This window comes from Lactuca saligna, chromosome 8, assembly GCF_052625555.1.
Source record: "Lactuca saligna cultivar CGN05327 chromosome 8, ASM5262555v1, whole genome shotgun sequence".
Classification (NCBI taxonomy): Eukaryota; Viridiplantae; Streptophyta; class Magnoliopsida; order Asterales; family Asteraceae; genus Lactuca; species Lactuca saligna.
The window spans coordinates 269,441,649-269,454,234 of NC_136424.1; the positions used below are offsets into that span (position 1 = coordinate 269,441,649).

Below are 12,586 nucleotides of genomic sequence, written 5' to 3' on the forward strand. Positions count from 1 at the left end.
AATAAATTTTTTTTATAGTTTCAGCTTTCGTTATTCATAAATGAATAAAAGCGAATCAGTTTTTTACTACAGTACATTGTTATTCACTTATGAATAAAAAGTATGATTAATTTTTTTTTTTACAGTTTAGTATCATTCATATGTGAATATAGCATATAATAAACATAATATATTCATATTTAAATATTAAACGATACATTCACTTGTGAATATTACATAGTATATTCACTTATGAATGTTAGATGATATATTCACTTATGAATATTAGATAATATTTTCATATGTGAATATTATATAGTATTACATGATATATCATATGAGAATAGTACATAGTATATTCACTTGTGAATATTAGATCGTATATTCATTTATGAATAATAGTTGGTATATTCATATGTGAGTATTGCACAGTATATTCATATATGAATATTACAAGGTGTTTTCAGAAATATATATAATTTTTAAATGTTATTCACATATGAATAACATATAGACTTGCATATTTGTTTTGTGTTTTAATAATCACATATTGATTCAGGTGAGAAAACATATTCGTATGTGAATATAACATGATCATTTAGTTTATGCATTTTATCAAACAGTTGGTGTGCATATAAGTTAACTTTTTTAAAAATGTGATAAATATGATACTTTGATTATTTAAATCTTACAAAATAGTAGATTGGTAGAGAAATATATGAAAATTTTCAAACAAAAAATGATTTGATCTTTTTCTAACCTTAATTTCGATTTTTTATTTGATGATCGATGTTGAATCAATGATACGAATTGAATTTTTTATTGATTATCGATGATGTTGTTCTACTGATGATGGGAGTATAATTAATCGTAGATGTTGAAGATATGTTCGTATTCAAGCAGAATTGAAGGTTGGATTGAAAGAGAAAAAAACGAATTTTTGTTGTCAACACGTGCTATTGACGAATATCGATGATTGATTAACACAGGATGACATTGATTGATGATTTACTTGAAGAAATTTGGATGATTGTTGAAGGTTGGAAGAGAAATCTGGATGATAAACGATCGATTAGAATGAATTTCAACTGTTATCTAATTCTCAACACTTACGTATTTGTGATTGGAGGCTATTATATCATATTTACATGTTTGCCACCGTGTCCTTTATGTTTAGAGGCTAACTAAACGAGTGGCTGAGAATGATTCCTATATTCTCAACCTTTTTTATTTTCTCAATTGAACTCACCTATATACATACATACATACATATATATATATATATATATATATATATATATATATAAACAATTATTATACAAAATTTATTGACAAATAACCAATTGAAAAACCCTCGCCCAGATCCGGTATGTTGCAAATACAAATCTGATCCGCTTCCGCCTAATGCACTGTCAAAGTACCAACATACATAGATAGGAGATGAGCAACTAATGACACATACAAAACTATAGTAATAAAAAATGGATATAACTATGTCGTCATAAGCAAATAATCATTTTGAGAGCAATCACTACAAGAAAATGATAATCTGCTACGAAAAGTTGCTATGGAATCAAAATCCGTAGCTATTTTACTACGGAATATGCTACGAAATGGCTTGTCCTAGCTATTTTGCTACGGAAATTGTTACTAAATTGCATTCGGTAGCTAAATCCTAAATAGCTACGTAAAGTTGCTACGAAATCAAAAAATGTAGTTATTCTACTATGGAATATGCTACACAATGGCTGACCATAGCTAATTTACTACAAAATTTCCTACGTAATTATATTATGTAGCTAAACATTGAATAGTTGTTACGGAATCGAAATTCGTAGCTATTTTACTACAAATCATGCTATGGAGTTTTTGGTTGCGGCTAGTTTGCTACGGAACTTGTTATGGAATTAATATTTGTAGCTATTTAGCTAGAGAATTAGCTTTTGAATTCAAACCAATAGTTAGTTGGTTACGAAATTGAAATTCCGTAGTTATTTTGTTATGTAACTTGCAACACAAGTAAACTTTGTAGCTAATCTACTATAGAACTTGTTACAAAAATATTAAACATGGTTATTTGTGTATACAGTTGGTTTTCGAATTTGCAAACTATGGAATCAAAATCCGTGGTTATTTAGCTACAGAATATTCCGTAGTTAAGTAGCTATGGAAAATGTTTCCGTAACGAAATATAAAATATTATTTTAAAAGCAAACTAATAATGTTTATTTTGAAAAGAGGTATCATGGTAATTTACGATCCAAAATGATCTTCAAGGGAACACTAGTAATTTTAATTAAACATATAGGCCATTTTAGTTAATATGTTAAGGATATTGGACATTTTAATGTGCATCGTCTAGTCCTACTCCTGTTTGCCACTTTTTATTCCACCCGTTTTTATGACATTTTCAAGATTTTATATTTTTATTTTAGAATAATATTTTCCTTTTCTATTTTAATGACAAATTAGCCCCTAGTTAAAATAAAGAAGAAAATAATTACCAAAAACAAAAGACATACGGTAAATCTAGTCAATACTAACTTTATTTTTGTATCGTCGATTGGAGGTGATGAATCACAAAATGAAAAGTCAATTTTATTAAAGAAAAACTCAACTATATTTATTAATTATTTTGTAGGCGGAAATTTTGCTCTTTACTCATTATTTTGACAATCCCTGGAGAGAAATAATGGGGATTCATCACTTGACCTCATTCTTCAGTTTTTCCCCATCTCCACTTACGCCATTAACGATCAGACTTCATTCTACTTGGAGCTCCTCTCACTCTTATTTTTTCTATTGTTTGCCGCCTGCTCTGTCAATCATCGGTAGGTGGTTCTCGATTGATGATCCTCATCGCCTTCGTGTTTAATGTGCATCATCCTACTCTTCGCCGGTTTTTTTCTCAATCTTCTTTGTCCCTACCAGGTAACCTTCTTTTTTGTTCTGTTTGCTTCTTAAAACATCTGTGAATCGCCACTAAATCATCTGCTTGTGTCGCCTGAAAACATTAGCAATTATTTCCAACTAATGATGCATTTTCCCTTTCTATCATCCAATGACCAAAGGATCTATTAATCTCTCCATTGAATACGAGGTGAGTCAATGCTCTGTTAACTCTACCAATCAATGCATGCATCAATGCATTTGATGCAAATTATGGATTTTGACCAGACAAATAATGAAGTATTGATGTGACTTTATTTCCTAAGCATCATTGATCACACATTGTTTGCATGTATTGTAATTGAATTAGCATGAATTTTCTCGGGTAAAACTAATAATTTGTATTTGATAGATATGTATTTTATGCAAATTGAGAATTTCACCATAAATAAACAATGTTGTATTATTGTGACTTTGTTGTTAGAATTTCATAAATCACAAAGATTCAGTAGCTAAAGATAAGTTTTCTAGGAGAATCATAAGATCTTTCTACTTGCCTACTTGTGCTTTATGTCACGTCATCCTTTTAATGCACAAAACTAAGATGTTTAGATTGTTGGTTATAAACATAAATACGCATGTATCTTTTGTTACAATTTTTTTTTGTTAAATAATAACCAAATTGACCAACCAGTAAGTTTAATTGTACATGATTATATATTATCTTATAGTTTTTTTGTTATATTCATTCAATCTCACTTGTTACACAACTTAGATAAGATATTGTAACTTTTTCATCAAAATTATTTTTTTGATAAACCTCTTGACCAACCAGTAAGTTTAATTGTACTTGATTACTTCAACTACAATGAATATTTTCAGGACTTTGGTGGGGATGCTTGATAATTACTTTGATGGATACTTCACCACAGACATGATAGAGTCACAGGTAATCTTTCAATTATCCCTACATTTCATAAAAAAAAAAATAATACTTTTTTACTGCAATGTTACTACTTTTGGAATATCTAAGTTACCTGATATAAGAAGCAAAAAAAGTTATTATATTTATAATATATGCTTACTTTCTGAATGAAAGACTCTTGTTATTCAGGTGGATCAACTTGTTTTTGAAGATTTAATGAGTGAACGATATCCTAAACTAGGTTTCTCCATTGACACTACACTGATACGATAATTCATTTTACCTTTTTATTTATAACATCCCCATGATTTTCTTTGTCTACAATTAATCATTTTAATATGTTGGGAGTTGAAGTGGGTTGGATTTGTGGACCATGGTTTCTTTCCATCTCTGTAAACATGATCCCATTGGAAAGTGCTAACCCTTATTATATCTATTTTTTACACAAAACAATCCACGAACAAAAAGTTATCTTTCAACAATAAACATAAACATTACTTTTTTACCTTCGGTTCTTCGTGTTTGGGTTGTAATTTTATTCTAAGGAATTCGTGCAATGTTACTTAGAACTGCATTGACTTTAATGGAGCTATATGGTATACAAACTTATTCACATTTTAATTATTATTATTATTATTATTATTATTATTATTATTATTATTCTATGAAGCTAATATAAGTAACAAGCTTTTACATACATGACCTGATTTATGACAACAAGATATGCAAGAGATGCAGGGGATGCAATCACTTTGTCACACCCCCGAACCAGACGGCGGAAACGTTCGGGGGCTGTCGTGACTCAATTGAATACCATCACAATGAATATACATGAAACATAACATTATACATCACCAACATTTGGAATGATACAACTGGTAGCGTTTACATCCATTACATTGTTCCAAAACATTACATTCTCAAAAGTAACTGTTCGATACTAAATTAAACCACAGCAAAACGTCATAGAGTACAATTCATCCTTCACTTTATTTGTTACCTGAGAATACAAGTATTTTGAAAAAAAAACGTCAACATATGAAATGTTGGTGAGTTCATAAGTAATGTTTGAAATCCAATGTTTGTAATGTTTTTGAAAAAAAATCACCAGAAAATCCGATATTTTTTGAAAATAGAATAACGTAAAAATATGTGAAGATCCGTGAGTATGCTTGTTTGAATTCTATAGATGTAAGCGTAAGAGTTGTGAAATTCGACATGTAGTTCGTAAGTGTACTTGTTGAAAACCCTAGGAAAACCCGACGTTTTCCTATCACTTTGCTTTAGTTATTTTGGGTACTGTTATTTCGTTAGGTTAGAGGTATTCGTTGAGCTCCGGAGGCATTGAGTATACAGAGGGTGGTGAATTATTGTATCGTACGTTAATGAAAACGTCCAATTGGCAACCGTGCTAGTGATCCCTTAGGCGTCACTCGCACTTATTCACACAACTCAATCCTCCCGGACTTGTGTAGTCCCACGACCGGAGAGAAAGAGTGAAGGTGCGAAACCCTCGGTATTTCCCTGCGACGTTCAAGACCATTGCAATTACGAAGGGCCCGAAGCCCAACCCGCAATCGTGAGTTACCGACTTTACTAGCAGCACTGAAGGACCCTTGGGGACCAGCAGCATGTTTGCCATTGAAAGTCCTCTTACACACGGTCGAGTCGCATTAGACCCAACTACATGTAAGCAAGTGTCCTTTGGGCCTAAAGATCATGTCATCGGGCTAGCTAGGCTCGACAAGCATGATTTGCAACTTTTGGGCCTAAGGAGTGTACGTCGATGTATTGAGTAATTCCACGAGAGTAAAGAGTTCCAAGAGTTTCATATGTGTATTGAGCGTTATAGTGTTAGTAGTTTTGGATTTGTTATTGATTCGAGACCGAATCAATTCGTTTGATAACGATTGTTGGTGATATTGTGTATTGTAATTTATCGAGAGTCGTAGTGTCAATCTTTGTTCACAACGAGTGTATTGAATTACCCTTGAAAATTTCTGTTTACAACCCCTCTTAATTTTGTAAATTTACTTTTTCACCCCTTTAGGTAAAATAATTTCCGGTTTAGTCCTTAAACCATTTTTCTTGACATTTTAACACCAAAAATTATTGAAATTAATATTTTTCAGCATATTTTTCATTTAAAACAGTTTAAGTCCCTGAAATTGCAGTTTTCTCGGTTATAACCCCTCTTTTTCGCAATTTTTACATTTTTGGCCCAATTTGGAAATTTTTTGCAACTTTGGTCCTTTTTAAATTTGAAAAGCGTTTTAAACCTTTGAAAAGTACATGTAACACTAATAGTCCACTGTTTTACAGGAAAACACAGTTTTGGCCCTCCAAAACAGAAAAATTCGCATAATGGGCCCTATTGGGCCGAAATTGTCATTTTTAGCCCATTAAGCTTGAAATTTATGTTTTTGATCTTCCAAAAGAGTATATTTTCAGAAAATACATTATGGAATCTGTTTTGACTCATCTCACCCATCAGATTTCGAAATATTTCATTTTGGGCCCTTTAACTTTGTATTTTTAACATTTATGTCAAAAAAATGAGTTTTTAGCCCAAAGTATGTATTGTTAAGCCACTTAGCTATTTTTCTTGGTATACTTTGTATGTAGTAGTATATTTCATGCTAGTATAAGATATATCTCGGTTTTTAGCAATTCATAACTAGATCTAGCATCAAAATCATACAAAACATACATATAAGCATAGAAATCAACCAAAACATACACATAATGATGGATCTACACCTTTACTTGTATTCTCCCCCACAAACCGAAAATAAGGGGGTATGAAGCTCACCTTGAGTTGTAGTTTCGGTTTTGAAGAGAGAAAAGAAGAAAATTTCAATCCTAGCAAGTCTCCTTGGTAGATCTCGAGTTTAGTGACTTCTAAGGTGCATGATCACAAGTTGGAATAGATTTAGAAGAGATTTTTGATGAAATGAAGTAGCTAGATCATGGATTAGTCATCAACTTACCTTAGATGATGTGTTTGTGGGAAAAACCTCCTTGAAAAGCTCTTGATTCTCGAAATTTTTGAAGAAGGAGGAAGGAGATGTCCTTCAAGACTTAGAGAGAATGAAATGAATTTTTGTGAATGTGTGTGTGTTGTGTTCGGCCGAGAGCAAGAAGAGAGAGGAGAGGAGTGTGGTTCTTGAATTGATTTGCATGAAAACATGAGATGGTGCATGGGAGTCCTATGGATAATTATAAGGTGGCATAGGAAAGTCAACTCTCTTTCTTTGGTTGGGCTTGGGTCGAGATTTGGAGAGAAAAAGATGAGTATTGGGCCTTGTATGCTTAAGCCCATTTCATGGTTATGTTAAGTGATGTTTGGCCCCAATTAATTATAAATGTGATTTTTATGAGCTATTAAGGCTAAATTAGGTTAATTATGGTCCAAAATAGTTCATAATATTTGATTTATTTCATTCTAGGCCCAATATGGCCCAATATGTTGAAATAAATGAAAGTGGGTCCAATTAGAGCCCATTTAAGAGTTCTAAACCCAAGATAGTCAAATTGGAAGTTTATTGGTCCATTAGGCCCAATAAGGAAGTTCTAGTCCAAAATGGACCTAAATAAGAACTTCTAGGGTTTCCAATTGCTTGTTGACTATTTGTAATGCTTGTATGGTGTATTTGATTGCAATTTTGTTGTCACAGAGTAAGCATCATACATGCCCTTATGTTTTTGGATTCATAATCCGACTTAAGTGTTGTAGTTACAAGGCACAAAATTTCTAGTTGTGACACACTTCACTACAATAACTTGTGAGTTCAACATTCGATAGCAACAATCTAGTGGTGACTGCATGCATAAGTTTCTCATATATAACAAAAGATATATTACAACAACTTAGAGAGAAACATAGACTATATGTGATAGTAGAAGTTGAAGAAACAAAAAGAGAAGATGCTATAAGGAAAGATCCAAAAGGATTGGCTACTAAATTATACAATTTCAAACTTGAACCTAAGCCGCTTGTATGCCAACCTAGTATAAAACAAGGATTCATAAATGATAACACCAATTTAACATCTGCTCCTAAACCTCGTGACTTTCTTCATATTGCTGCCATGACTACAAAAGTTGACTCTCTTCCTGATTTTCAAGATCAAGTGATTCAATTTATATAGGAAATATCATCAGTTTTTTTATTTATTTTTAAATAACAACCAATAAGTAAGATGCTATAACAAATAAATAAATGTAATTAGGTTAGTATTTCTTAACCCTTGTTATTTATTATCTTATTTTATTTTTATTGGTTTTGACAGGATTCGAGGGCACGTGTAAGAGGGTTATATCTGATTATAGGGACACATCATAGAATGCACACCTTTGGGATAAAAAACAGGGATACTTAACATTATGGAACAACATCAATAATAAGATCATTATGCAGGTTCTCTTTTTTTTAATACCTTTTTTAATAGAAAATCAAATGTTATAAAAATAAGTCAACAATCACTATTTAGTGTCTATGATCATTGTATTATCATCTGTCGTTAACTTTATTTCAAATCCTTTTCACATCATGTGATAGTTTCATATCCTTTTGGCATCATGTGACGGCTTGGAAAGAGAAAAAAACAACCACGCTAATAGTATGTCAATTAAAAGAGTTGGATTGTTCTTTTTATTTTGTGTACATTCTCAGATTTTATGTTTCTAGTTGGTGAAAAACCAGGGAAACCCTCAAAGCAAAACAAAATGGGATTTCATACAATAGATTGAATTTTAATCAAGTTGATTGTAAATTTTATTTTTGCAGGTTTTGCCATTTTGGTCGAGTATATGTGGCTGTTTGTGTGCACATGGCAGTTCAAATCTAAAGCGTTTGACTATATTTGTGATTAATATTTCAGTTTTGATGATTAGACAACCTTGTAGAAGAATTTTCGATGATATCGCATCTCTATAAAATTGATGTAACTATTAAATTTATATTTTCTACATTTTTATGTTTTTATGAATGTAATAATTGGAAAATTGGATTTTGTTGAATATTTTTATGATATTGAATTTGCTTTGGAACCTATTGCTACGGGACAAATTGTTGTTGAACAAACAACTACGGAATTAGCTACAGAACAAACGGCTACGGAATTCACTATGGAACAAGAGGCTATGGAATTTGCTACGAAACAAGTATTTACGGAATTCATTACGGAACAAACAACTATGAAATTTGCTACATAACACATGGCTACGGAAATTGCTATGGAACAAATGGCTATAAAAATTGCTACGGAAATTGCTGCAGAACAAATGACTATGGAATTTTCTACGGAACAAAAAGCTACGGAATTTTCTACAGAAAAATAATTACGGAATTTACTATGGAACTCAAATTGCAACGAAATAGATGTTGTAGAAACTGTCATAGCAAAATTGCTACGGAATTATAATTTCGTAGCTAAACATTTTGCTACAAGAAATACAGCTACGGAGTCTAATTGAAAATTTGCATAACAAATTCCGTAGTTATTCATCTTTAGCTACGGAATTTCAGATTTTTGCTATGGAATTTTTCCGTAGCTAAATTGAAATTTTCTTGTAGTGAGATACTTCCGGAGATTTCAAACATTTTTACCCTTCCAATAGGATCATACATCGTCGGTGGCTCGATGCAATAGTTGATGTGGTGAATAGCAGACAATGATTGGAAGACATTGCAGGGAAGGAAGCAAACATCAGTGTTTCAAAGATTACGGCAAAAAATAGAAGATTTCAGACTCATAGGAAAAACAACAGGGGTAATTGGCAATTTTGGTATATGTATCTAACTTTCTGTCCTATTTTTCTGTTCGTGAATTATGGAACACTTGTGCTCGTATTGGAGTGGTTGTTGATGTATTTATTTCTAAGAAAAAGAATAAGTTAGGACAAATGTTTGCTTTTGTTAGGTTTATTAATTTGGGTTGTTGATCAAGTGAATCTATTGAATTCTATGTGTAGTATTCATATTAGTAATTTGTTGTTGCATGCAAATATGGCAACATTTTCGCATGATGATGTTAGATCGAAGGTTGTTCCAAAGTCAGTATCTGATTTGCTGGTTAGTAAGGTTTATGTGGCAAAGACTTCTTATGAAAAACTATTAACCGTTGATCATGCAAGTGATGCTAAGGACAAGAATTTCGAGGATATTCCTTCACCTTCTAATGTTGTTTCTGATGGGGGGTAATAATCTTTCGTTTCCTTTGGCTCTTCATGGTTGCTATAAAGACTTTAAAGTGATTGGTAATTCACAAATTATGTATCATGATGAAGGTTTCTTGGATGTGAAGCCAGTATACTTCGAAGGTTATTGGGTTCTTTTTCGGTTTTCATATGAACGATCTAGGGATTCGTTTCTTATTCTCTCGGGAATTAATTCATGGTTTTCTGATTTAAAACCATTGCAAGAAGATTGTTGTAGTTAAGGAGAGAATAATGCGTTTGGAGGTGGAAAGTGTTCCGATCTTAGCTTGGAATGATGATACATTCAAGAATATTGATAACAAGTAGGGTGAGATTATTTCTATGGATTGTGTTGATGATCGTAAGCGTTGATCTATACATTTGGGTATTAAAACCTCTCATTCTCAACTTATTTTCAAGACTTCAAATGTTAAGATATTTTGAGTTGAATATTGTGTTCGTGTTCGTGAATTGAAAGCATGGGGTTCCAAAGTTTAATTCCGACGTTAAACTGGAACAAGATAGGGATCCAACTATTGATAAGCAAGATGGAGACGATGAAGATGATTTTTTGTGAACTTTTCTGTTTTTGATACATTTCAAAAAGAAGATGAGGTTTCTTTTGTTAATGAATCGCATCAATTTCAAAAACTGATAGTAGTGGTGATGATTCGGCTGCAACAGGTGTTGATGTCAGTTTCATTGCCTCGGTTCGAAGTTAATACTGGACAAGCAATACATCACTTAATACTTGACTCAAAATGTTGCCATTGAAGAAACTCATATCTTGATTTAGAAGAACTTGGACATATATAGACCTAATAACAGCTGTCTGCCTTTGTCCAGTAAGAATCCAACATGAAACCTCTGAATGGAAGATTGATTACAGTTGATCTCATGAAGCAAATGGTTTTGAATCTCATTAGAAAATCCTGATGCTTTAAAATTGATCAGAATTAGAATTATTTGATGATAGGAGAAAATCTAATTAGCAATATAATCATTTTCAGAGCTGAAATTAAAAACATCACCAATTTTGGATGTGAAATTTCTTTATAAAGAAAAGAACAATAGCTCAAGGTTACTTGTGGTTCAGAATAAGAAGCATAAAGTTCTAATTACCTCTCTGAACCTATGAAAAAGCAAATCCGAACTCTCATTGCCATGACTCAGCAACTGAATGATCTGAGGAAAATAAGAAGCATAAAGTTGTAATTACCTCTTCGATCTCATCTGTCTCCACCGCTACATCATCTATCCGAACTCCAATTCCCTTTCTCTGTCCAACTTCCTATGTGAGTTATCGTTGTCTCTCTCACACACAGTAGTGTGTAGTTGGGTTTCAGGTAGCGACAATAGATAAATTAAGAGATGAATCGGAGGAAGAAGGAGGTTTTTTTTTTTGTCCTTTTTCTGGTTGAAGAAGAAGAGCGAGTTTCAGCGGGTTAATGTCGAAACAAGAAATTGAAAGATTAAAAGGGTTTTTTTTTTTTTTTTTTTTTTTTTGAGTTTCAAAGCTATTGAAGAAGAAACTGTTTCAACCAATCACCTTCTCCATTTACTTTCTCTATCATCTTGCCAAAGCTTTAACAACCGGAGCATAGCGAGATGTTCTCATTGTCTTAACGAGCTTAACGACCGGTCTTAACACCTCCACTTCGTTCAGCTTAGGTTAAGCGGAGTGGAACTCGTCAAAGCCACTCGCTTAGCTCGCCAAGGATTTAGAATACCACCCCTTAGCTCTCGCTAAGGGGGTCGCCAAGCTCAAAGCTAGAAGTAAATCAAAGAAACAAATAACTTTGATTGGGTGAAACACTTTTTTTGGGATTGCAACATGTAATGGGTGGTCCATTCAAAGTAATATATAGATGAAAATTAAATATCTCAATTCTCAATATATGGATTCAACAAACTAAACTATTTATTTGTGATTTAATATATATATATATATATATATATATATATATATATATATATATATATATATATATATATATATATTCAACTACCAGTTCAACTAATATAAATTAAACCACACTTTCACCAATTTACACACACAAAATACAATATCCTTTTCACAAACTCTCTCAATTCAAGAAAAAAATATCTTTCATCTCAAAAAAAAAAAAAAAAAAAAAAAAAAAAAAAAAAAAAAAAAAAAAAACCCAAGAACCAACAAAAAAAATCTTCAAACCTTCCATCACTATAAAAATATTTTTTACTTCAAATAAAGTAATTAAATTAAATTACAAAAAGTAAATACAAAAAATATACTTATTAAAATATAGTAATTAAATTAAATTATAAAAAAAAATACAAAAAGTTGAGTGCTAAGAATGTTACCATTCCTTACCAAATGTTAAGTGTAGATGTTAAAAGGAGAAAAGTGATGTGACATTTAAAATGCTTATGTGACAAGGTACCAAGAGTATCACCACACCTCTTAGCCTTATTGCTGAAAATGAAGAAATGTTTGGTTGTCAATGAATGTTCTCTCTATCAATGTTTAAGGGATCGGGGATAATTAATAACATAGATGGTTAAATAAATTATGTTTTTTTTCCATAAAGTTAATTTTATTGCAATTCAAGA

The 12,586-nt window shown here is 31.8% G+C and overlaps 2 long non-coding RNA genes across 3 annotated transcripts; one reads left to right on the top strand and one right to left on the bottom strand.

Moving 5' to 3' along the window:
• The first annotated feature begins 2,629 nt into the window (after positions 1–2,629).
• On the top strand, positions 2,630–4,431 carry LOC145012726 (uncharacterized). Of its 2 annotated transcripts, XR_013664646.1 has the most exons (4): positions 2,630–2,910; positions 2,997–3,079; positions 3,751–3,817; positions 3,983–4,431. It is a non-coding gene; the product is annotated as an uncharacterized LOC145012726 (long non-coding RNA). The 2 variants fall into 2 exon arrangements; XR_013664645.1 differs by lacking the exon at positions 2,630–2,910 and having other exon boundaries at positions 2,920–3,079.
• Positions 4,432–4,621: 190 nt separating this feature from the next.
• Positions 4,622–11,819, bottom strand: LOC145012727 (uncharacterized). The gene is made up of 2 exons (XR_013664647.1): positions 11,214–11,819; positions 4,622–4,793 (listed from the first exon to the last, which is right to left on the bottom strand). It is a non-coding gene; the product is annotated as an uncharacterized LOC145012727 (long non-coding RNA).
• Between the last annotated feature and the right edge of the window lie 767 nt (positions 11,820–12,586).